Source organism: Schistocerca piceifrons, chromosome 9 (assembly GCF_021461385.2).
Source record: "Schistocerca piceifrons isolate TAMUIC-IGC-003096 chromosome 9, iqSchPice1.1, whole genome shotgun sequence".
Taxonomy (NCBI): Eukaryota; Metazoa; Arthropoda; class Insecta; order Orthoptera; family Acrididae; genus Schistocerca; species Schistocerca piceifrons.
This window is the reverse complement of record NC_060146.1, coordinates 200,677,728-200,705,296: the sequence shown is the minus strand read 5'-3', so window position 1 is coordinate 200,705,296 and position 27,569 is coordinate 200,677,728. Positions and strand designations below refer to the sequence as shown.

General features: G+C 45.1%; 1 protein-coding gene and 1 non-coding gene across 2 annotated transcripts in view; both read left to right on the top strand.

Moving 5' to 3' along the window:
• Positions 1 to 27,569, top strand: part of LOC124716855 (ras-related protein Rab-32-like) — a 355,100-nt gene that overhangs the window by 192,388 nt on the left and 135,143 nt on the right. The window lies entirely within an intron of this gene.
• On the top strand, positions 27,418 to 27,491 carry Trnat-ugu. The gene has a single exon. It is a non-coding gene; the product is annotated as a tRNA-Thr (tRNA).

Genomic DNA, 27,569 nt, shown 5'->3' with positions numbered 1-27,569 from the left:
CCTGAATATCCAGCCACTTTCTTGAGACATTCAGCGAGCATTGCTGTCCATGTTCCAGTTAACGTTCACTTTTATTGCTACATTCATAGAAACTTTTTGGGCGCGCCACACACAGTCCGCGCATCATACGGTGGTCGATGCACAGTGACTAATTTACGTCTGAAGTGCTTGGCGATTTCATTCGTTTGTTGGGAAGAGGAAGCCGCCAGAAGTTGCCGGCATTCGGCCGGTTGGTGATAAGAGACTCTAGGCGCACACCCTGCACACAATTTTACAGAAACTGTTCACTCAAAAAAAAAAAAAAATCATTTTTTGCGTTACTTACAGCTTTACATGTCAGCTTAATGATGACGTGCCCATCGTTTCGTTAATGGTCATTGTTGATGTGATATTTGCAATTAAGTAAGACACTGCCCGAAATGCGCAAAAATGAAATGATTTTGCATTTGGTGCACATTTACATAATATGTTGCTGCTTATGAGATTCAGCTAACATTCTGAATTTTTCTTTAGACTAAGGTGGAGGTCTCTATATGTCAACAATCTCGAGAAAATTGATCTGATGTCGCAAACTCATTTGCAATCACGTGTGTAAGCGGTAAAGCCAGAATGAAATACCCACAGCATTCCTCATATTTCATAAACGGTTTCAGATACTGAGATTTTGGCCAATGGTAGCGAACAGAGAGGAGAGAATTTTGCCATATGATTATTATGCAAAACTTCATTATCCACTGTGTTATTCCAGTAGCTACAGACTTTTTCTGTGAAACGACGTAAGATTCTAAGAGCAAACGATAGCTGGTATAAGAACAATATAATACATTACATATTTATTTTTGTACTGACACTGTGCTTTTTTTAGTAAGCTACTGGCTATAGCCGGCGAACTTCGTTCCGCCTCTGAAAATCTGACCCGGCAAACGTTGTTTTGCCACATAAAATATCTCTAGTCCATAAGAATAATGTATACATGTAACAGAATAGCCGTTGTTGGTGGGAGCTCGTGACACAATAATAATGGCCGAAAACTGTGTAGGGAGTGAGAAAAGGCTTAGGGGGAAGTTCGGCAATATCGGCCACTATTAGTTGTAGCGTTTCTACGGTAGATCGCGCGGATTTAACAATTGCAGCCGATACACGGATCGTGCATGAGCGTACAGACACAGCGGCAATTTCGTGTCGAAACGTGTTCGCCAGCGTTATGAATAAGGCCAAGCGCACACGCATCGATTTTTATCGTACGTAAAACTACTGTACGATTAAATTCTTTCAGAGGAACAAAGGAGAGCACAAGAACTTCTTTGTTCCACTAAAAGAACTTGATCGTACGATATATTTCCGTACGATAAAAATCGATGCGTGTGCGCTAGGCCTAAATGTCGGTTTGTCGAATAAGGGGTGCTACCTTGTTAAACTTCTCGGTCTAGTTACGTCGATACAAAGAGGGATATTCGAGTCGCTGCTTTTGATACGTTTTCTTCAATTACCTATCTTTCGACTAGTGAAATACTATCACTGGTAGACACATGGCGGTGATAACTAATCAAGTGATAATTAGTCAGTTATCGACCGGCGTTGAAAATTATTAAATTACTAAAATCGCTATTAAAAAATAGGGGTTGGCGGTAGAAGGGTGAAAATTTAGGGTTGTGTATATTTTAATGCCACTTCATAAAAAAAAGATCTGTCCAAAAAATAAGAAAAATATTTGGGGTGGTCCGCACTCATCACTTGGGGGTATGAAAAATAGATTACGACCGATTCTCAGACCTACATTCTAAATTTCATCAGAATCGATCGAGCCATTTCGGAGGAGTATGGCAACTAACACTGTGACACGAGTTTTTTATATGTATATAAGGATTGACCATATTTTCCGTCAGTTGCTCTCTTACTAAACCACTGTTTGATAGTTCTCTCGCAATTGTCTTTGTACAACATGTTAATGAGATGACACTGTGTTGACTCCACTGTGTTTTGGCAGCAGCAGCAAATTTTGACATGGCAGCAAGGCAAGTGTAGGTTTTACTCAAAATACACCATTCATGATGCTTCTCTGACACTTACAAATGACTAACATGTCAGGCGAAAATTAACATTTGTTGCATTTTCAGCGATGTTCTTTTTACATATTGACCAAAGCAGAGGAGACAGATCTTATTGAATGGTCACCATGCAAGTGTGGACCTACATCTACATTTATACTCCGCAAACCACCCAACGGTGTGTAGTGCACCAAATATTTACAAAAAATGTGAAAAGAGGCTTCAGTTTAGAAGCTCACTTCCCCTCCAGCGGTCGGCGTTTCCCCTACAGCGCCTGCCCACAACCCCCACCACTGCCGCTCTCCCCACGGAAGCCTGCCGACTGCCCATCTTCTGGCCAAATTATTGTGCGCGCGGTCTACACAGGCGTTTTTGTACACACCCTGAAAGTCGTCTACAATCTACAGAAAATAAAAAGTCGCTCCCCGAAAGCTGTTCAAATGACACGTCGATATAACAAATGAACTCACACATTGCTCCAATATTTTATTAAAGAAAGTCAGTACAAAACAGACATATTTCTGAGATGCAGCTCCAGACACAAATAACTTGCTAGCCATTACCACAGCTCATCACACCCTGTAAATTTTCGCATGTGGTTATCGTGACTGTTCATTCTTTCCCAAGCTTTTTTTTCCTGCCATGCAGCCCTCCAATACTTGAAGACTGTTCTGTCCTCTCTTGTCATACGCAGTACTAAGCCTTGTAATTTATTTCTTGGGATTTTCGTGGTTCTTTTCGTAGTAGTAATGTCTCTGGATGAAGCGATCTTGATGCGTCATTTTGATAGAAAAGATCTTGCTATTGTTTTACTTTGTGATGCAAATGTTATTTTGTAAAAATTTAGACATTGACAAATTACACAACCTGGCCCCAAGCAACACAGTTTATTATGTATTGTTTTAATAGTTTATTATATGCACTGTGTGTGATGCATTACTAATGCACTGTTGATTCACACTATATAACGGACTGCGCCGATTATTTAAGATGTCCTACGTTAAGATGCCGTTAAATTTTATGATGTTAAACTTTCTAGTCTTTCCCAGCACGCAAGGCCCAGAAATATGATTTAATTAATTATCATAATAAGTTCTGGCTAGCTCATATAAAGTTTGGCCAGAGATTTTATCATCTACATCATATTGAATTTTAAAGTTCACATACGACTGTCACTGTTAATATCTTTCTTCATAGTAAACTTTCCACACTACACAAATTCTGATTAAAATCGTTTTTTAAACATGCACAGCCTATTTAGGAAAAAATAACTTCTTAACGAATTCTCATTTCATAAACAGTTAATGAATATTTCTCACTCTCTCCATAGTTTCAACTTTGAGAAGTACTAATTTCTTAGGATGAGATTAGCGCCGACTTGCGCAACGATATCTTTGCTTAAAAATTGTACACTGTTTAAAATAAACTTTGTTGTATTTTCGATACCTTCTTTACACAGCACACAGAAATAAAACTTTTACTGCAATCTCGATAACCTAGAAACCAAACGAATAACCGTATCTTAGCAACAAGATGGAGTAATACGAGCAGTAAGCAAGAAAAGGAAGTGAGCTAACAATGTAGTATAGTAGGTTATATACACAGGAAATATCTGACATCGCTCTCTTTAATTCATATTTAGAGACTGATTTGTATTTCAATGATACTGAACTTAAATATTTCATTTTATTACTAAAAAATAACAAAAGCGGATTAAAGTAAGTCTCCTACACCTGACAGCAATGCAAAATACATACTCCACAGACTCATTAAAAGTCTCCGCGTCCACAAAGACCTCGGAAAGCTTACTAGTACCGACCGACCGCCGTGTCGCCCTCACAATATGCCTCACTGGCTGCGGATATGGAGGGCCATGAAGTCAACAAACTGCGCTCCCAGCTGTTGGCAGTTTCTGTGACCGGAGCTGTTAGTTGTCAATCAGATAGCTCCTCGACTGTGCTGAGTGCGCCGCAGACCCAGACGGGAACCAGTGTTACCACTGTGCAAGGCCGTTGGCACACATTACAACTAAAACAATAATAATCGAGACCGATGGCTGTCCACCCAAGAAATTACGACACTGTTAACACATTTAAACATTTTGTGTATAGTAACATTAAGGTTAAGGTAATTTCTACAAACATTTACGTTGATACATGCGAAGTAAAATTGCTTTGGAGTAATTTATAAATAACAACTGAATTTAATTATTTCACATCATATCGACCACTCTTCTTACAAGTACACATACTGTCAGCTCAAACTGCTGTACGATTTTTGAGGCATTTCCAGTTGTAGCCCATAGCAGAGCTGTACCGGAATGACCCTGTGCTGCTGTTTGAACTGCCATAACTGTCTCATTCACCCTTCCTGCCACCCTCTGGCAAAAGAAACTTTCTAAAAAAATTATTGAAAAATTTAACAAATTTTTACAATTTCGTTACTAGATTTAATAATAATAAAGCATTATTCAAACATATTAGTTAAACTAAAAACATAACTTAAATGAAGCATTATTGAGAATTATTATGAAAGAGGAAAACCATAACACACGACAAATTAAACGTATCCATATAGTAAATGAATAAAAAATTGTATAGACCCCATAGAAAACTGAGTGCACAACAAGTCTTCAAAACGTAATTTACACATTATCACAGCAGGCCAAGTAACTTTCGTTGAAGCTGCATTACACTTAATGTGACACCGGTACATGACCTTATTCGTCAACGTGTCACCAAGTCTTTGTAAACAACGGTGGAACCTTCTACGAACCATTAAATTCCTAGACGATAGAAATGTACTCCTTAATAACGAAGCCGTTCCGGAACCGCGTGTGAACGTCCTAATCGTTGGAAAAATGTCTCCCTCCCCCTCCGAAGTTGTTTCAGCCGAAAAGATGGAAATCGGTCAAAGCAGGATCTGGACTTCCTGATCAGCAACACTTTCTTCGATCAAACTGTTCGCACAGAAGTAAAGACTGAGTCAGTGTGCAATTTAGACGTTTTGCCCACCAGAATGGTACGGTCCCGAGTACTTCTGTTTCGGAGTGTGTTTAGACTTGCCGCGCCATTTCACCCCACTCTGATGCAACATCCGTAGCGGAGCAGAACTGCCAGGAGGAAACGTCGATCATGGACTTTGTTCTGACGACTTGTCACTCTTGTTGCGCAGTGGTGGTAGCGTAGGATTTTACTTAGCATTTCCTCGATTTCAGCAAGTTAGAAACTGTGTCCTGTTCTATCAACAAAGTAGGTAAATTCGACTTTTTGCTTCCACCCATACTCAACATTTCATACACTACTGGCCATTAAAATTGCTACACGAAGAAGAAATGCAGATGATAAAACGGGTATTCATTGGACAAATATAATACACTAGAACTGACATGTGATTACATTTCCACGCAATTTGGGTGCATAGATCCTGAGAAATCAGTACCCAGAAAAACCACCTCTGGCCGTAATAACGCCTTCATACGCCTGGGCATTGAGTCAAACAGAGCTTGGATGCCGTGTACAGTTACAGCTGCCTGTGCAGCTTCAACACGATACCACAGTTCATCAAAAGTAGTGACTGGCGTATTGTGACGAGCCAGTTGCTCGACCACCATTGACCAGACGTTTTCAGTTAGTGAGAGATCTGGAGAATGTGCTGGCCAGCGCAGCAGTCGAACATTTTCTGTATCCAGAAAGGCCCGTACAGGACCTGCAACATGCGGTCGTCCATTATCTTGCTGAAATGTAGGGTTTCGCAGGGATCGAATGAAGGGTAGAGCCACGGGTCGTAACACATCTGAAATGTAACGTCCGCTGTTCAAAGTGCTGTCAATGCGAACAAGAGGTGACCGAGACGTGTAACCAATGGCACCCCATACCATCAAGCCGGGTGATACGCCAGTATGGCGATGACGAATACACGCTTCCAATGTGCGTTCACCGCGATGTCGGCAAACACGGATGCGACCGTCATGATGCTGTAAACAGAACGTGGATTCATCCGAAAAAATGACGTTTTGCCATTCCAGCACCCAGGTTTGTCGTCGAGTACACCATCGCAGGCGCTCCTGTCAGTGATGCAGCGTCAAGGGTAACCGCAGCCATGGTCTCCGAGCTAATAGTCCGTGCTGCTGCAAACGTCGTCGAACTTTTCGTGCACATGGTTGTTGTCTTGCTAACGTCCCCATCTGTTGACTCAGGGATCGAGACGTTGCTGCACGATCCGTAACAGCCATGTGGATAAGATGCCTGTCATCTCGACTGCTAGTGATACGAGGCTGTTGGGATCCAGTAGCCCGCATCTCGTGGTCGTGCGGTAGCGTTCTCGCTTCCCACGCCCGGGTTCCCGGGTTCGATTCCCGGCGGGGTCAGGGATTTTCTCTGCCTCGTGATGGCTGGGTGTTGTGTGATGTCCTTAGGTTAGTTAGGTTTAAATAGTTCTGAGTTCTAGGGGACTGATGACCAAAGATGTTAAGTCCCATAGTGCTCAGAGCCATTTGAACCATTTGGATCCAGCACTGCGTTCCGTATTACCCTCCTGAACCCACCGTTTCTATATTCTGCTAACAGTCATTGGATCTCGACCAACGCGAGCAGCAATGTCGCGATACGATAAACCGCTATCGCGATAGGCTACAATCCGACCTTTATCAAAGTCGGAAACGTGATGGTACGCATTTCTCCTCCTTACACGAGACATCACAACAACGTTTCACTAGGCAAAGCCGGTCAACTGCTGTTTCTGTATGAGAAAACGGTTGGAAAATTATCCTCATGTCAGCACGTTGGATGTGTCGCCAACCTTGTGTGAATGCTCTGAAAAGCTAATCATTTGCATGTCACATCATCATCTTGCAGTCGGTCAAATTTCGTGTCTGTAGCATGTTATTTTCGTGGTGTAGTAATTTTAATGGCCAGTAGTGTAGTTCATAGCATTTAATTTGCTGAAACTGTGTTAGCGAGATGCTGTAGCCACTGGCATCGTCATAAGTATCCTCATCGTCATTTCGGTGTTAATTCGTAAAAGTTTTTTTTTTTTTTTTTGTCAAATTTTTGCGCTCTCCCTGTGCCTTCGGCCTCGGCGGGGGCTTATCTCATCAGCCTCTCGGTACATCCTTGACCCATTAATGTCACGAGCGTGTACTTTATTGCTCTCGATGCCACTGCGTATCAGACCCGTCATAAGTGGACACGAGGCGAACTACACGGCTCTAGTATCACAACAGAAAGTCATTTTCGTCACATTGCGCTGTGGAATTTCCGCTTGCTGCAGTTCCTCGGGTAATGTAAAGCCTTGACCAGATATGTGGCGTCAAGAAACCCGTTCGTGTTACTTACACTTCGATGTGCTCATTCGTACAACTATCTTACTCGTCTTAATGCTTTGAAGCACTGTAGAGGTTTGGATTCCTCCAGTTACGCGCTTAACGAGTCAAAACTACACTACTGGCCACTAACATTGCTACACCACGAAGATGACGTGCTACAGACGCGAAATTTAACCGACGTGAAGAAGACGCTGTGATACGCAAATGATTAGCTTTTCAGAGCATTCACACAAGGTTGGCGCCGGTGGCGACACCTACAACGTGCTGACATGAGGAAAGTTTCCAACCGATTTCTCATACACAAACAGCATTTGACCGGCGTTGCCTGGTGAAACGTTGTTGTGATGCCTCATGTAAGGAGCAGAAATGCGTACCATCACGTTTCCGACTTTGATAAAGGTCGGATTGTAGCCTATCGCGATAGCGGTTTATCGTATCGCGACATTGCTGCTCGCGTTGGTCGAGATCCAATGACTGTTAGCAGAATATGGAATCGGTGGGTTCAGGAGGGTAATACGGAACGCCGTGCTGGATCCCAACAGCCTCGTATCACTAGCAGTCGAGATGACAGGCATGTTATCCGCATGGCTGTAACGGATCGTGCAGCCACGTCTCGATCCCCGACTGAACAGATGGGGACGTTTGCAAGACAACAACCATGTGCACGAACAGTTCGACGACGTTTGCAGCAGCATGGACTATCAGGTCGGAGACCGTGGCTGCGGTTACCCCTGACGCTTCATCACAGACAGGAGCGTCTGCGACGGTGTACTCAATGACGAACCTGGGTGCACGAATGACAAAACGTCATTTTTTCGGATGAATTCAGGTTCTGTTTACAGCACCATGATGGTCGCATCCGTGTTTGGCGACATCGCGGTGAACGCACATTGGAAGCGTGTATTCGTCATCACCATACTGGCGTATCACCCAGCTTGATGGTATGGGGTGCCATTCGTTACACGTCTCGGTCACCTCTTGTTCGCATTGACGGCAGTTTGAACAGTGGACGTTACATTTCAGATGTGTTATGACCCGTGACTCTACCCTTCACTCGATCGCTACGAAACCCTACATTTCAGCAGGATAATGCACGACCGCGTGTTGCAGGTCCTGTACGGGCCTTTCTGGATACAGAAGATGTTCGACTGCTGCCCTGGCCAGCACATTCTCCAGAACTCTCACCAATTGAAAACGTCTGGTCAGTGTTGGCCGAGCAACTGGCTCGTCACAATACGCCGGTCACTACTCTTGATGAACTGTGATACCGTGTTGAAGCTGTATGGGCAGCTGTACCTGTACACGCCATCCAAGCTCTGTTTGACTCAATGCCCAGGTGTATCAAGGCCGTTATTACGGCCAGAGGTGGTTGTTCTGGGTACTGATTTCTCAGGATCTATGCACCCAAACTGCGTGAATATGTAATCACATGTCAGTTCTACTATAATATATTTGTCCAATGAATACCCGTGTATCATCTGCATTTCTTCTTGGTGTACCAATTCTAACGACCATTAGTGTAGTTACTTCCAAGTGCGACCAGGTGCGCAACAATGGAGAGCTGACTGGTTCAGGCAACTAAGGACACACTTCGATTTACTGGCAGGCGACTGGCGGCAGTCTCTTCACATAACACATCTGGGTGACAAGTCGTGGGATACCAGTAATCACATACACTAATGGTGGTAGTACAGCGTTCACGAGGTATAAAACGGCAGAACTCTGGCGGAGCTGTGATTTGTACTCGTGTCATTCGTGTGAAAATGCTTCTGACGTTATTATGGCAACACGATGCGGATTAATAGACTTTGAAGCTGGATTCTAATTAGTCAGACAATTAGGACAGTCCATTTCGGAAACGGTTAGGGAATTCAATATTCAGACACCCAAACTTTCAAGAGAATGCCAAAAATGTCAAATTTCAGGCATTAACTCTCACCGCGGACAACGCATTGGCCGACGGCCTTCACTTAACGACTGAGATCAGCGGCTTTTGCGTAGAGTTGTCAGGTCTAACACACGAGCAACACTATGTGAAATAACCGCAGATATCAATGTGGGACGTATGACGAATGTATGCGTTAGGGCAGTGAGACGAAATTTGGCGTTAATGGGCTGTGGCGGTTGATGACGCCTGCAGCACCCGTCCTGGACTCGTGACCATATCGATTGGAGCCTAGCCAACTGGAAAACCGTGGCCTGGTCAGTTGGTGGGGGCTGATGGTGGGGGCTGATGGTGGGGGCTGATGGTGGGAGCTGATGGTGGCACACACCTGAGAAAGCCATTGACCCATTTTGTGAGTGATGCGGTATACATTCTGGTGGTGGCTCGATTATGATTTGGGCTGTGTTTACACTGAATGGACTGGGTCTTCTTGTCCATCTGAACCAATCATTGACAGGAATTAGTTATGTTGGGTACTTGGAGACCAGTTGTAGTCATTAATGGACTTTATATTCCCAGAGAAAACGGAATTTTTATGGATGACAATGCACCATGTCACCGGGGACACAACTGTTCGGGACTGGTTTGAACAACATTCTGGGCAATCCGAGCAAATGATTTGGGACATAATCGTAAGATCCGTTAGTGCTTAAAATCTTGCACTAGGAACATTCTCGCAATTATGGACGGTTATAAAGACAGCATGACGTCATAGTTCCGCGTCCGACTGCCAACGACCCGGCCAGATGCCTGGTAGAGTTTCTGCTCTAATACCACGAGAACGAGGTCCTACACGATATTAGGAGGTATCCTAATGACTTTGGTAACCTCGGTGTACGTGGAGGAATATAGATAAAGTTTGTAGGATTGGTATTAAAGGGCAAAGAACAATGGAATTTTGAATCAGTGTGCATTACCAAGTAGAGAATCTTAAGCGTGCCATGTCGGCTCTCTCTTCCAGGGGACCGACTCGCTGAGCTGCGCCTGTCTGGCCTTCAGAAAGTCTGGCAAAATAATCCGTAAATGCTGGGCATCGAACCTGCGATTTTTCTCCCTAGCACAAGTAGCGATATTTTGAGCTCTGTTTCATTCCAAAACGCGTTATTCACGAGCCTTTCCGTGTGGTACAATTTTAATGGCTAGCAGTGCTTGTGTCGCACGGAAAAAGAAGCAAATAATGGGAAAACTGGCGATCGCACTCTATTGACAGGTTGGAGGGCTGCCAGCGGGCTGCAGAACCAGGTGCGTCCCCACATTAGCGCTGTGGGCGTGTCACTGTGTGTTCTGTTCTGGAAGCTTCCAGCGCGGAACCAGATCCACGGCAAATTTATGCCTCTAACCGGTTGTGCGCATTTCGCCTTCCCTTCACTGCCCGCACCACCACATCCACTTATAATAAAATCTCACGTTACGAATTTTTGCATCTCCTAACATGACAGGTTATTCGTATTTCGCAGAACTGTTTAATATCAGCACCAGCAAAATATATAAATGCTTTGAGATGCCGCGGCCTTTTTTAATGTATTCAAAACCTGATATTAGCATTGACCACCGTATTTAAAAAGAAATTTCTCAATTTCACGTCTGTGCTCACAGAAACGTGTTCTAATATCATGGAACCATGGCGACATGGTCAGATAATCACTTCGGTCATTGCTGACTGAAGCTAGTACTCTGAGGACCTACAAGTTTGTGAAATAAAGAAATTTATTCTATACGTCCTGGATCACTGTTCCATTCCCGACCATGCCGCACCTTGTGTGTCTATGAATTTTTACCGTCTTACGCCATTCTACGTCTACATACATAATCCGCAAGCCGCCACCACACTGGGTGGGGGAGAGTACGTTGTACCAATGCTAATCGTTTTGTTTCCTGTTTCACCTGCAGACAGAGTGAGGGAAAAACGACACTCTATATGCTTCTGTATGAGCCCTAATTTCCCGTATCTTCGTGGCCCCTACGCTCAACATATGTTGGCGGAAGTAGGATCGTTCTGCAGTCACCTTCAGATGCTGATTCTCTAAATTATCTCAGTAGCGTTTCTCGAAAAGAACGCCGCCTTCCCTCCAGGGATTCCCATTTGAGTTCCCGAAGCATCTCCGTAACACGTGTTGTTGGAAGCTACCGGTAACAAACATAGCAGCCCGCCTCTGAATTGCTCTGATGTCTTCCTTTAATCTGAGCTGGTGCGGATCCCAAACACTCGAGCAGTACTCAAGAATAGGTCGCAGCAGTATCCTATATGCGGTCTCCTTTACATGAGAACCTGACGTTCCTAAAATACTTCCAGTACATGGAAGTGGACCATTCGCCTTCCCTACCTCAATGCTCCCATGCTCGTTCCATTTCATATCGCTTCGCAACGTTAGGCCCAGATATTTAAATGACGTGACTGTGTGAAGCAGGACCCTACTAGTGCTGTATCCGAACACTAAGGCTTTGTTCTCCGTACTCACCCGCATTAATTTACATTTAGAGTCAGCTGTCATTGAACACACCAACTAGAAACTTTTCGTAGGTCATCTTGTATCATCGTACAGTCACTGATCTTAGACACCTTCTTGTACACCACGGAATCATCAGCGAACAACCGCAGATTGCTGCCCAGCCTTTCCACCTAGATCATTTATGTATATAGAAAATAGCAACGGTCCTATCACACTTCCCTGGGGCACCCCTAATGTTGCCCTTGTCGCCAATGAACAATCACTGTCGAGGATAACATTCTGGTTTCTGTTACTTAAGTCTATCACTATTACTTCAGTCTTCGAGCCAGTCACATATCTGACAGCCTATTTTGTAAGCTCGTACCTTCGTTAAGTCGGCGTGGGCGTGGGGAATCTAGAAGTATGGAATCAGCCTGTTGTCCTTTATCCACAGTTCACAGTATGTCATGCGAGGAAAGAGAAAGCTTAGCACGAGCGATACTTTCGAAAGCCTTGCTGACTCCTGGACATAATATTTTCGGTCTCTAGGAAATTTATTATCTTCTAACTCAGAATATGCTCTAGAATTCTGCAGCAGACCGATGTTAAGGATACTGTTCTGTAATTTTCCGGGTCCGTTCTTTTGTCCTTCTTATATGCAGGAGTCACTTGAGCTTTTTTTCCGGTCGCTTGGCAAGAGAAATACGTGAAAACGTGTGAACGATAAAAAAAAAAGGAACTGGTACCACTAATAAAAACGAAGGAAGTAAACACTCACAGGAAAGCATTGATAAAATTACATAATACACATATCGAAGAAACTCACCATCATGTAAAATAATCATGTGTGAAACCTAACTGGATTTTTCAAACATGGATACACAGTTTTTGGTCTGCCGTACGTGATGACGTTTGAGTGCGGACCAACGCCATGTGCCGAGAAATTAGGTACAGACGACCGCTAAAAGGAAGTATTATGTCGCCGTTATGAAAGACATGCTCCAAAATTCAAAAATATTGATATAAATCATTAATACAATACGGTATTGAATGACATATAATTATCTTTTATATCACCCAGTTTATTATTTAACAAATATCCATAAAATTGCGAGGGGTTTGCCGAAAATTATCAACGCAAGATGGCGTCAATGTATAATGCTTCATATACAGTCATTGAACATATAGCTGTTCAATAAAACGAATAATAAAATATGCGTCATTTATTATGCAGAAATGCACAGGTCAAAAAGTGTTATTAGTGTATTGGAAATCCAGACCATAACAAAACAAAATTACAAAGTTACACACAAAATGTCGCGATTAGTTATGTAACCATCCTGCAGAGACAAGCGTCAGTGTATAATAAAATATAAATTTAAAACCATATGTTATAACAGAAATACAACAAATGATGGTGTGCTTCATCTACAAATCAGGATAAATAGTGAAACATTAACATCTGTGTCAAATCTTCAGAACACACAAAAATGTTCTTTTGTTTTTCTTCGTGGGTAAAGCCCTCTTGGCATCTAAGATGACGACCTTTGAACGGCAATAACTTCCTTTCCTAGAGAAAGGAGTAAAAGATCAACATACATTATTTAATGCCTAAAGGTTAGTATAAATGTGAAAATACTACGTGACAGAAGTGCAACCCTTCCGCAAATTGCTGCAGATTTCAGTGCTGGGCGATCGATAATTGTCAGCCTGCGAACCATTCAACGAAACATCATCGATATGGGTTTCCGCAGCCGAAGGCCCACCCGTGCACCCTTGATGACTGCACGACACGAAGCTTTATGCCTCGACTGGACCCGTCAACACAGACATTTCACTATTGATGACTGGAAACAAGTTGCCTGATCCGACGTGTCTCGTTTCAAATTGCTTCGAGCAGATTGGCAACTACGGGTACGGAGACACTCTCATGAATCCATGGATCCAGCACGTCAGTAGGGGACTGTTCAAGCTGGTGGAGGCTCTGTAATGGTGTGGGGCGTGTGCGGATGGAGTGATATGAGATTCGTGATACGTCTAGATACGACTCTGACATGCGACGTGTAGGTAAGCATCCCGTCTGATCACCTGCATCTATTCGTGTCCATTGTGCATTCCGACGAACTTGGGCAATTTCAACGGAACAATGCGACATTCCACACATCCAGAATGGCTCCAGGAAAACTCTTCAGAGCATAGACACTTTCGTTGGCCACCAAATTCCTCAGACATGAACAATGAGCATATGCGGAATGCCTTGCAACTTGATGTTCAGAAGAGATCTCCACCCGTGGTACTATTACGGATTTATGGACAGCTCTGTAGGATTCATGGGGGTCAGTTCCATCCAGCACTACTTCAGACATAAGACGAGTCCATGCCACTTCGTGTTGCGGCACTTCTGCGTGTTCACTGGGACCCTACACGGTTTTCAGCAGGTGTACCAGTTTCTTTGGCTCTTCAGTGTATAGGTATGTGTAATGTCTATGTAGAACTTGTCCATACTGTGGTTTGACCCAGCGGCTGTAAATACCCAGCCACAATGTGGTACAGAAATAATTCAGTGGTGAAAGGCGAATATTTGTACCGCATCGTGACTCGAACGGAGACCTTCTGCTTAGTGCGCCTTAACTGCCTCAGGCATCCGGGCACGCTAACCCTCCGACCAGAACTCTTTAACTCGTCACACGCATCTACATGGTCTCGGCGATTCGTTCACAAATGTAGCAGATGTATGAGTATGTCTGATGTTTATTCTGTCAGACTTCACGTAATACATAAGACTGTAAATTATGTTCATCTCCTTCCATATTTAGGGTCCTCTTAGGCGCAACAAGGAGCTCACGCCCTAATTACGAAAAACTCCCCCACACAGTAACACCATCTCGTCCATTCTTCACTGTTAGCAATATGCATATTGGCAGATAACGGTTTTCCAGGGATTTGCCAAACTCAAAGGATTCAATCAGATAGCCAAATGGGGTAGTGTCATTCATTACTTCAGGCCACTCATTTGTCATGCTCTGCCCAGAGAGAGGTCTCTTTACACCACCTCAAACGTCACTTAGCTTTACCTAGAGAAATGGTTGGCTTCTGAGGAGCTGTTCAGTCATTGTACCCCAGTCTCATCATCTCCGTACATATAGTGAATCTGCTAGCTGGACTTCTGCTAACAATTTCTAACCCTTTACTTTCGTTGATTTTATGTGATTACTTTTTTACAAGCGCCCTTCGCTACGCCCGATGGTCCCAATCTGTCGATACATGAGGTTGGGCTGGTCTCGGCTTAACTGTGGTTCTTCCTTCCAGTTTTTACTTCACAACCACTTCACCAACAGTCACTTGGACAGCTCTAGGAGGATTGAAATGTCCCTGACTGATGTGTTTCTCAGGTGCCATCCGATGACTAGTCCACATACATAGGCGTTGAGCTCTCCAGACTGACCCGTGATGCTGTTTGTGCTTCTCTACTGACAATACAATACAGTGCTCCTCTCCTCCTCTTATATAAACAGGTCCGCCCCCTCGTGACTAGTGGGCAGTTCCGCATAAGGGTGACCTGAGACTGTCGATGAGATTGTGTATAGAAAGTGACCAGCGATATGAAACTACACTACTGGCCATTAAATTTGCTACACCACGAAGATGACGTGCTACAGACGCGAAATTTAACCGACTGCAAGATGATGATGTGACATGCAAATGATTAGCTTTTCAGAGCATTCACACAAGGTTGGCGCCGGTGGCGACACCTACAACGTGCTGACATGAGGAAAGTTTCCACCCGATTTCTCATACATAAACAGCAGTTGACCGGCGTTGGCTGGTGAAACGTTGTTGTGATGCCTCGTGTAAGGAGAAATGCGTACCATCACATTTCCGACTTTGATAAAGGTCGGATTGTAGCCTATCGCGATAGCGGTTTATCGTATCGTGACATTACTGCTCGCGTTGGTCGAGATCCAATGACTGTTAGCAGAATATGGAATCGGTGGGTTCAGGAGGGTAATACGGAACGCCGTGCTGGATCCCAACGACCTCGTATCACTAGCAGTCGAGATGACAGGCATCTTATCCGCATGGCTATAACGGATCGTGCAGCCACGTCTCGATCCCTGAGTCAACAGATGGGGACGTTCCCGAGACAAAACCATCTGCACGAACAGTTCGACGACGTTTGCAGCAGCACGGACTATCAGCTCGGAGACTTTGGCTGCGGTTACCCTTGACGCTGCATCACAGACAGAAGCGGCTGCGATGGTGTATTCAACGACGAACCTGGGTGCACGAATGACAGAACGTCATTTTTCGGGTGAATCCAGGTTCTGTTTACAGCATCGTGATGATCGCATCCGTGTTTGGCGACATCACGGTGAACGTACATTGGAAGCGTGTATTTGTCATCGGCATACTGGCGTATCAGCCGGCGTGATGGTATGGGGTGCCATTCGTTACACGTCTCGGTCACCTCTTGTTCGCATTGACGGCACTTTGAACAGTGGACGTTACATTTCAGATGTGTTACGACCTATGGCTCTACCCTTCATTCGATCCCTGCGAAACCCTACATTTCAGCAAGATAATGCACGACTGCATGTTGCAGGTCCTGTATGGGCCTTTCTGGATACAGAAAATGTTCGACTGCTGCCCTGGCCAGCACATTCTCCAGATCTCTCACCAACTGAAAACGTCTGGTCAATGGTGGCCGAGCAACTGGCTCGTCACAATACGCTAGTCACTACTCTTGATGAACTGTGGTATCGTGTTGAAGCTGCATGGGCAGCTGTACCTGTCTGTTTGACTCAATGCCCAGGCGTATCAAGGCCGTTATTACGGCCAGAGGTGGTTGTTCTGGGTACTGATTTCTCAGGATCTATGCACCAAAACTGCGTGAAAATGTAATCAAATGTCAGTTCTAGTATAATATATTTGTCCAATGAATACCCGTTTATCATCTGCATTTCTTCTTGGTGTAGCAATTATAATGGCCAGTAGTGTAGGACGAGTTTCTGATGATTTGACGGTTCACGCCCAACACCAGAGACAGCACCTGCGTTGAGTGTGCACCATCCGGTCCCCTCCCCCCACCCTTCCTCAATGTGGCGTCCACAAAAATTAAATCCGTTCAGGTTGTGAGCCCGGCGCAGTACGACAGCCCGGCGACATGTTAGGTTCCGTCTGCCGCCTGTGCGTCGGTTCCTCGTCCCTGCGCCGTGGACTGGTTTGGGAGCAAAGCTGCAGCCTCCGTTTCCCACGCCGCCGCCGGTCGTATCGCGTTTCGACAGGTGCTCAACGGCCGGGCCGGTTGTGGGACCACCTGTCCAAATTAGTTTCCTTTTAAGATTACACTGAAACGCGCCGACCACAGAGACCAAAGCACGAGGCACCAATGGAAGCTTACTGCGCAAACTTGGCACGAACGGTACTGCAGTATGAACACATGGGCACACCGACTCTGCACCGCGGCTGATAGCGTGGTGGTAAGGAGGCTGCTCCTGTGCCTGCTGGGGGCTTTCGGCAGCGCATCAAAGCATTTGTGCCTGGCGCTCGGAATGCACCCACCAGACCCAACTATTCAGCATCGCGCGGCAACATATTGGCTAAAAACTGGCAGACCCAACACCATGAGAGACCATTTAGGGCCGAGGTTCAAATACTTCAAACGGCTCTGAGCACTATGGTACTTACCTTCTGAGGTCATCAGTCCCCTAGAGCTTAGAACTACTTAAACCTAACTACCCTAAGGACATCACACATACCCATGCCCGAGGAAGGATTCGAACCTGCGACCGTAGCGGTCGCGCTGTTCCAGACTGTAGTGCCTAGAACCGCTCGGCCACCCCGGCCGGCTAAGGGATAGGAATGGGACGGAAATCGGTAGCTGTGACGTACCTGTACAAACAAATGATTACTATTTCAGGAAAATACAGGAGAAAGAGCTTCACACATTGAGCAAGACAATAACGCGTTGGTCCACCTCTTTCTCTTATGAAAGCAGTTATTCGGCTATGCATTGATTGATAGAATTCTTGGAGGCCCTCCTGAGGGATATCGTGCCAAATTCTGTCAAATTCACGCGTTAGATGATCAAAATCCCAAGATAGTTGAACGGCTGTACCTACACTACAGCCCATCAAAATTGCTACACCAAGAAGAAATGCAGATGATAAACGGGTATTCATTGGACAAATATATTATACTATAACTGACATGTGATTACATTTTCACGCAATTTGGGTGCATAGATGCTGAGAAATCAGTACCCAGAACAACCACCTCTGGCCGTAATAACGGCCTTGATACGTCTGGGCATTGAGTCAAACAGAGCTTGGATGGCGTGTACAGGTACAGCTGCGCATGCAGCTTCAACACGATGCCACAGTTCATCAAGAGTAGTGACTAGCGTATTGTGACGAGCCAGTTGCTCGGCCACCATTGACCAGACGTTTTCAGTTGCTGAGAGATCTGGAGAATGTGCTGGCCAGAGCAGCAGTCGAACATCTTCTGTATCCAGAAAGGCCCGTACAGGACCTGGAACATCCCGTCGTGCATTATCCTGATGAAATGTAGGGTTTCGCAAGGATCGAATGAAGGGTAGAGCCACGGGTCGTAACACATCTGAAATGTAACGTCCACTGTTCAAACTGCCGTCAATGCGAACAAGAGGTGACCGAGACGTGTAACCAATGGCACCCCATACCATCACGCCGGGTGATACGCCAGTATGGCGATGACGAATACACGCTTCCAATGTGCGTTCACCGCGATGTCGCCAAACACGGATGCGACCATCATGATGCTGTAAACAGAACCTGAATTTATCCGAAAAAATGACGTTTTACCATTCGTGCACCCTGGTTCGTCGTCCAGTACACCATCGCCGGCGCTCCTGTCAGTGATGCAGCGCCAAGGGTAACCGCAGCCATGGTCTCCGAGCTGATAGTCCGTGCTGCTGCAAACGTCGTCGAACTTTTCGTGCACATAGTTGTTGTCTTGCAAACGTCCCCATCTGTTGACGCAGGGATCGAGACGTTGCTGCACGATCCGTTACAGCCATGCGGATAAGATGCCTGTCATCTCGACTGCTAGTGATACGAGGCTGTTGGGATCCAGCACTGCGTTCCGTATTACCCTCCTGAACGCACCGTTTCTATATCCTGCTAATAGTTATTGGATCTCGACCAACGCGAGCAGCAATGTCGCCATGCGATAAACCGCTATCGCGATAGGCTACAATCCGACCTTTATCAAAGTCGGAAACGTGATGGTACGCATTTCTCCTCCTTACACGAGACATCACAACAACGTTTCACTAGGCAAAGCCGGTCAACTGCTGTTTGTGTATGAGAAATTGGTTGGAAAACTTTCCTCATGTCAGCACGTTGGATGTGTCGCCACCGGCGCCAACCTTGTGTGAATGCTCTGTAAAGCTAATCATTTGCATATCACAGCATCTTCTTCCTGTCGCGTCTGTAGCACGTCATCTTCGTGGTGTAGCAATTTTAATGGCCAGTGGTGTACTTACCGGTGATGCTCCATAGCAAACTCCTTTTCAAACGTCATATCGACAAGAGGATTCAACTATTATACCTCCTACACCAATTATGCCCATTGCTGAACAGTGGGCAGATGAACATTCGAAGAAGCTTCGGCTATATCGAGCGACAGCTGCCCCTGCACTTCTCCGTGGCTGCTGCATGTGGGGAACTACCAGCCCGTCCAATCTTAAGCCACAACAATTCATTCAGAACATAGGCCTCCTCTTAAGCTTAGGAGCTCCAAGATGGGCCCGGATTACCGACCTTCACGCCGAACTGAAAATCCCACGCATGTGTCATCACATCACATCTGCAAAGCAGAAACAACAGTGGCACCGAGTGTGGGTCCCTTAACCAATCATCGAGCCCCCCTCCCCCCCCCCCCCCCCCCCCCATGAAACTGGAGTAAACAAAAACCAACACCTTTAGTTGGGCCACGGGCTACGAGCCCTCCCGCCTGCTTACGTCGGAATATAGCTTGATAACTGCCTATTCGCAGACATCCCAGATGGTGAATATGGCCATCAAAAGCTCAAGAATTTTATTCAAATTGACGAGTTTTTAAAAACAGAGGGGATTTTCATTTATGCTCACGTTACCTGCGGAAGCCCCATGGAAATCCGTCTAGTAGATCTGGAGAAGCGTGTTCAAACGAAAAACCCACGACACTTTTACAGATCGATTACTATTATTAACATAGTGATGTGCGCTCTCGACATACAGGGTGTTTCAAAAATGACCGGTATATTTGAAACGGCAATAAAAACTAAACGAGCAGCGATAGAAATACACCGTTTGTTGCAATATGCTTGGGACAACAGTACATTTTCAGGCAGACAAACTTTCGAAATTACAGTAGTTACAATTTTCAACAACAGATGGCGATGCGGTCTGGGAAACTCTATAGTACGATATTTTCCACATATCCACCATGCGTAGCAATAATATGGCGTAGTCTCTGAATGAAATTACCCGAAACCTTTGACAACGTGTGTGGCGGAATGGCTTCACATGCAGATGAGATGTACTGCTTCAGCTGTTCAATTGTTTCTGGATTCTGGCGGTACACCTGGTCTTTCAAGTGTCCCCACAGAAAGAAGTCACAGGGGTTCATATCTGGTGAATAGGGAGGCCAATCCACGCCGCCTCCTGTATGTTTCGGATAGCCCAAAGCAATCACACGATCATCGAAATATTCATTCAGGAAATTAAAGACGTCGGCCGTGCGATGAGGCCGGGCACCATCTTGCATAAACCACGAGGTGTTCGCAGTGTCGCCTATGGCAGTTTGTACCGCCACAAATTCACGAAGAATGTCCAGATAGCGTGATGCAGTAATCGTTTCGGATCTGAAAAATGGGCCAATGATTCCTTTGGAAGAAATGGCGGCCCAGACCAGTACTTTTTGAGGATGCAGGGACGATGGGACTGCAATATGGGGCTTTTCGGTTGCCCATATGCGCCAGTTCTGTTTATTGACGAAGCCGTCCAGGTAAAAATAAGCTTCGTCAGTAAACCAAATGCTGCCCACATGCATTTCGCCGTCATCAATCCTGTCCACTATATCGTTAGCGAATGTCTCTCGTGCAGCAATGGTAGCGGCGCTGAGGGGTTGCCGCGTTTGAATTTTGTACGGATAGAGGTGTAAACTCTGGCGCATGAGACGATACGTGGACGTTGGCGGCATTTGGACCGCAGCTGCAACACGGCGAACGGAAACCCGAGGCCGCTGTCGGATCACCTGCTGCACTAGTTGCGCGTTGCCCTCTGTGGTTGCCGTACGCGGTCGCCCTACCTTTCCAGCAAGTTCATCCGTCACGTTCCCAGTCTGTTGAAATTTTTCAAACAGATCCTTCATTGTATCGCTTTTCGGTCCTTTGGTTACATTAAACCTCCGTTGAAAACTTCATCTTGTTCCAACAACACTGTGTTCTAGGCGGTGGAATTCCAACACCAGAAAAATCCTCTGTTCTAAGGAATAAACCATGTTGTCTACAGCACACTTGCACGTTGTGAACAGCACACGCTAACAGCAGAAAGACGACGTACAGAATGGCGCACCCACAGACTGCGTTGTCTTCTATATCTTTCACATCACTTGCAGCGCCATCTGTTGTTGAAAATTGTAACTACTGTAATTTCGAATGTTTGTCCGGCTGAAAATGTACTGTTGTCCCAAGCATATTGCAACAAACGGTGTATTTCTATCGCTGCTCGTTTAGTTTTTATTGCCGTTTCAAATATACCGGTCATTTTTGAAACACCCTGTAAGTTCTGCCATAGCCGCTAGTGACGGCGCTGTGCTAACACTGCGGTTTCCGCATTGAATGCCGGCTTAAGCGCACTCTGAGAGGAGTGCAACCGAGGTGTGTCTCTGGATACGTGATAGGGGGCAGGCGAGCAGGAGATTACGTGTGGAGCAACTGGGGGCAGGTTTCCTCACCGGCAGCAGATACGGTTTCCCCAGTCGATTTTTCCTTGCCTCAGCGTCCCGCCGGGTCACTGCAAGAGGTCCAGAACAGCCTACAAGCTCGTTCGGCATCTGGACGCCTGCAAAGATTCCACTCCGGATCGGCGCCTTCGCTCCAAATACTATTATAGGATCTGCCTTCACTATTGTAGAGTGCATTCTGCCACATGTAAAGCCAGCTTTACGCCGAAGCGAAAGCAATCGAAGATGATTCAGCGAACGAGAATTCCCTCTGGCGTAAACGCTAGGCGGGCGTGAGCAAATGGCGTTCGCCGGTATTCGGTTCGCGTTCGCCGGTTGTTGGTCTTTAGGCAAACTGTCAAAGCAGGTTCGAGTTGTCTCCGCTTCGGCGCTAGCAATATAGAAAGCTTTACTCAGCTATCTGCCTGCAGCAGATACTGAATTGAATGAGGGTTGGAGTGGTCGGAAAAAAAATGTAATGTTGCTGATACAAGGTACAGACATTGGAAGTGCTTCTGGGATCCGATAGATGCACAGCTCATTTTCTGAAGGGGAAAAAAGGTATGACGGCTAGAAAATTTACCAAGCATTCACGGATACCAGTGGGGACGAGAGTTTTTGTTTGTTGCAACTCATTAAATGCTCTCATTATCAAGTACTGGATGAGTGAAAATGGTTCAAATGGCTCTGAGCGCTATGGGACTTAACGTCTGAGGTCATCAGTCCCCTAGAACTTAGAACTACTTAAACCTAACTAACCTAAGGACATCATACACATCCATGCCCGAGGCAGGATTCGAACCTGAAACCGTAGCGGTCGCGCGGTTCACTAGATGAATGAAGTACGGATATTCGCGCGTCATTATATATATATATATATATATATATATATATATATATATATATATATATATATATAAGAAAAAAAAAAGAGAGAGAGAGAGAGAGAGAGAGAGAGAGAGAGAGAGAGAGCGAGCGCTTGTGGAACACAGTAAATAAACAACTGTTGCATATATACTGTTTATACATGTTTTTATTTAATGTTGAATAAGTGCATAAAACTTGCTGAAGATAATTTGGTGTTAGTGTCTTCATTTCCTTACCTATTTTTCTAATTTTTGAATAGAGTATAATCTGGTGCAAAGAAAATACCACACGTGTACTTCTATTTAGGAGCGCGTAGTTGAAACTTAAACCATTATACCCGAACTTCATTATATATAATCAAAAACTGTTTTGCATCACCTCAGTTAGGAGAGTTCCGGAACCTGTACAGAAAATTGGAATAGAGATCAACATAAACATCATTTCCGCTCTTTTTATTGCTCATGAAAACCACGCATTGCATGTTGTACCACCATACAGCGAGACGTTCAGAGGTGGTGGTCCAGATTGCTGTGCACACCGGTACCTCTAATACCCAGTAGTACGTCCTCTTGCATTGATGCTTGCCTGTATTCGTCGTGTCATACTATCCACAAGTTCATCAAGGCACAGTTGGTCCGGACTGTCCCACTACTCAACGGCAATTTGGCGTAGATCCCTCAGGGAGTTTGGTGGGTCACGTCGTCCATAAACAGCCCTTTTCAATCTATTCCAGGCATGTTCGATACGGTTAATATCTGGAGAACATGCTGGCCACCCCAGTCGAGCGATGTCGTTATCCTGAAAGATGTCATTCACAAGATGTGCACGATGGGAGCGCGAATTGTCCATGAAGACGAATGCCTCACCAATATGCTGACGATATGGTTGCAATATCGGTCGGAGGATGGCATTCACTTACCGTACAGCCGTTACGGCCCTTCCATGACCACCAGCGGCGTTCGTCGGCTCCAGATAAAGCCACCCCAAAACAGCAGGCAACCTCCATCTGGCTGCACTCGCTGGACAGTGTGTCTATTGCGCTCAACCTAACCGGGTTGCCTCCAAACACGTCTCTGACGATTGTCTGGTTGAAGGCATATGCGACACTCGTCGGTGAAGAGAACGTGATGCCAATCCTGAGCGGTCAATTCGGCATGTTGTCGGGCTCATCTGCGCTGCATGGTGTCGTGGTTGCGAAGGTGAACCTCGCCATGGACGTCGGGAGTGAAGTTGCGCATCATGCAGCCCATAGCGCACAGTTTGAGTCTTTAACACGACGTCCTGTGGCTGCACGAAAAGCATTATTCAACATGGTGGCGTTGCTGTCAGGATTCCTCCGAGGCATAATTTGTTGGTAGCGGTCATCCATTGCAGTAGTAGCCCTAGGGCAGCCTGAGTGAGGCATGTCATAGACAGTTGCTGTCTCTCTGTATCTTCTCCATGTCTGCTTTGGTTCACTCCGAGACGCCTGGACACTTGTTGTGAGCCCTTCCTGGCACAAAGTAACAATGTGGACGCGATGGAACCTCGGTATTGACCGTCTAGGCATGGCTGAACTACAGACAACACGATCCGTGTAGCTCCTTCCTAGTGGAATGACTGGAGCTGATCGGCTGTCGGACCCCCTCTTTCTAGTAAGCGCTGTTCATGCATGGTTGTTTACATCTTTAGGCGGGTTTAGTGACATCTGTGAACAGTCAAGGGGACTGAGTTTGTGATAAAATATCCACAGTTAACGTCTGTCTTCAGGAGTTCCCGGAACCGGGGTGATGCAAAACTTTTTTGACCTGCTCAGTAGGACAGACGTTAAACATTAACGAAGATGAACAAGTTCTCATAGCTCTTAAGTCGATGATTTTTTCTGACATACTCCTGAATATTAACCAGGCTACTGCGTATCCTCACCACGAGCTGGACAATGATCGCTGTTACCTGCATGTTCTTTACGTGCTGATTTTTTTCACATACATTACATGTAACTGCTGTCATTCGACTTTTTTGCTCCACAACATAAGCACCTTCGTCGTATTTTTGTTCGTTGCTCGTCCCGTTGGTTGTGCTTTATATTTCCTCAGGAAGAGTTGAGTGTCTGGAGGAAAGTTGTACATGTCAGCTCTTTCATGAAGGTGTGGTTATAAGGAGGGAAACTCCGTCGTCGGTAAAATTACCTGCGATCATTTTATTGGAAAACAAGCTTCGCGCCTGCTGTTTCACTCGAGTAGACTGCATGGCCTGCAGAAATTTTTGTTTTTATTTAATCGAATTTTCATGTTGTTCACAAATTTCAACACTTTCCAAGCTTTTCACGCTAGTTAAGACCGTATAAGCATGGTCTTTTCCGATTATACTTCTGACCAAAATGCGATTCTGGTAGCTGGAGTTGAAAGTTTTCTTTAATCATGCCTTTTGCGATCTTGTGGAGATACTTCTATAGCAACTTTTGTCCCCTTCCCCCTAAGAAATACTTCTTTATATGTAACAGAGAGTGAACTACCAATTTTCATAAATTAACTTTTAAATAATTTTGATGTAACGAAATATTTTTTTTAAAAACTTACCTTCCCTAATTGCGCTCCTTTAGAGGCTGAATTTTCAGAAACACTGAAACACGCATATTTATTTTATTTCTAAACGAAAAGTCAAATACCTGTTGTTAGAGGTGTAGCATTAAAAATACTTCAGTAGTTCTTTATTAATTATTTATTTTCAAAAAAAAAAATCACCCGTGTTTTCCTCCCTTAGTGGCTGAATTCCCAAAAATGCTGAAACAAGTATCTCTTTGGGTTAGATAGAGCAGCAATCAGTCGTAGAATTAAGTTGCTTGAATATGACATTTATAGTCACAACGCAGATCAGATTTCGACCTGTGTCAGGTCATTATCAATGCAGTGCGGGATTGTAGCAGTGTTCGTGCTCACGTGAATGCTTACACAGTTCAACCATTAATGGTCGACCAGATATCGCTCCGGGCGACTTTTTTCTATTTCCAAGAGTCAAAACGGCGGTGAAGGCACAGCATTTTCAAACAAAAGCTGTGGCGAGGGTCTCGGAGGATATTACAGAAGATGAGTTGCAGAAATGTTACCATCAATGGCAGAAGCGCTGGAAAAAGTGAGTGCAATCATAACTACTTTGAAGAAGACAACTAAAACGGTGAGCAGCATTTTTTTTTCCACGTAAGTCTGATTACTTTATTGTCGCACCTTGTATACCTAGCGCCACCTGCATGTGTGGATCTCTCTGTCCCATGATGTGTGTCACATCAACGTTCGGCTGATCTCCCACCATCCAATATAGCAAAAATGGATACTCCTAAGTTAACAATGCATTTCCTTCCTGAATTTATTACTGACTTTTATTGCTTTCTCCACGTACTGTGGATGCTGAATAGCGAAGGCGACAGACTGTATAGTTCGTATTGGCAGCGAAGCAAGTCGGGTGGACGCGGAAAATAGTGCACCGTTGTCGTAATCAGGAAACGGAGCATTTTTATCTGGCCTCCGGAAGGGTATGATCATTGGCTTTTGGGCGCAGTGTGGGAGCATTTTCGATACGGTTAACTTTGTAAACAGACTGCGTGCCACTGTGGTTAAAGTATACCGTGCGTGGCAAGATGGCGGTATCCAAAGCCAGCATCGGGGCCACTATAGCGCACTACGACCCATAGATGAAAGTGGTGAAGGAAGGCTGTGGAGGTGGGCACAAGCGAGTAGACGTGAAACAGTGTGAAGGTTCCCCAAGGAACAGATGCCACTGATGACCGTGCAGCTTCTCTAGAATGAAATAATTAAATTGAAACCCTTAGCTGCCGACAGGTGGTGTTGATATACGTCAGCCGGTCCGGGAATACATTTTCAGCTATCTCCATTGATGTACTGGGTGATCAAAAAATCAGTATAAATTTGAAAACGTAATAAACCACGGAATAATGTAGATAGAGAGGTAAAAATTGACATACATGCTTGGAAGGACATGGGGTTTTATTAGAACAAAAAAACACACCATATTGCTAGACGCGTGAAAGATCTCTTGCGCGCGTCGTTTGGTGATGATCGTGTTGTGCTCAGCCGCCACTTTCGTCATGCTTGGCCTCCCAGGTCCCCAGACCTCAGTCACTGCGATTATTGGCTTTGGGGTTACCTGAAGTCGCAAGTGTATCGTGATCGATCGACATCTCTAGGGATGCTGAAGGACAACATCCGACACGAATGCCTCACCATAACTCCGGAAATGCATTACAGTGCTGTTGACAACATTATTCCTCGACTACATTGTTGAGGAATGGTGGTGGACATATTGAGCATTTCCTGTAAAGAACATCATCTTTGCTTTGTCTTACTTTGTTATGCTAATTATTGCTATTCTGATCAGATGAAGCGCCATCTGTCGGGCATTTTTTGAACTGTTGTATTTTTTCGATTCTAATAAAACCGCATGTCATTCCAAGCATGTGTGTCAATTTGTACCTCTCTATCTACATTATTCCGTGATTTATTCAGTTTTCAAATTTATACTGACTTTTTGATCACCCGGTATATCAACACCACCTCGCGGCAGCTAAGGGTTTCGATTTAATTATCATTTCATTCCATAGAAGCTGCACAGTAATCAATGGTATCTGTCAGATAGCATCTTCATATAATTAAAGGCTACCCGGCCATTGACCTCCTTCTGTGCGAATGCGCACGCTTTGCCCGAACTCTCTCGTGACTCGTGAGCTTAGTCTAGCGCGAGTAATGAGTGAATGGGCAAATATCTATTAGTAACACTACGAATGTAGGTTATCGACAGTTGGGAATGTGGGTCTCACGGGAAGCGTGCAAGGGATAAATGACCTCGGTGGCTCAGATGGATTGAGCGTCTGCCATGTAAGCAGGAGATCCTGGGTTCGAGTCCCGGTCGGGGCACACATTTTCAGCTGTCCCCATTGATGTATATCAACAACACTTGTCGGCAGCTAAGGGTTTCGATTTAATTATTATTTC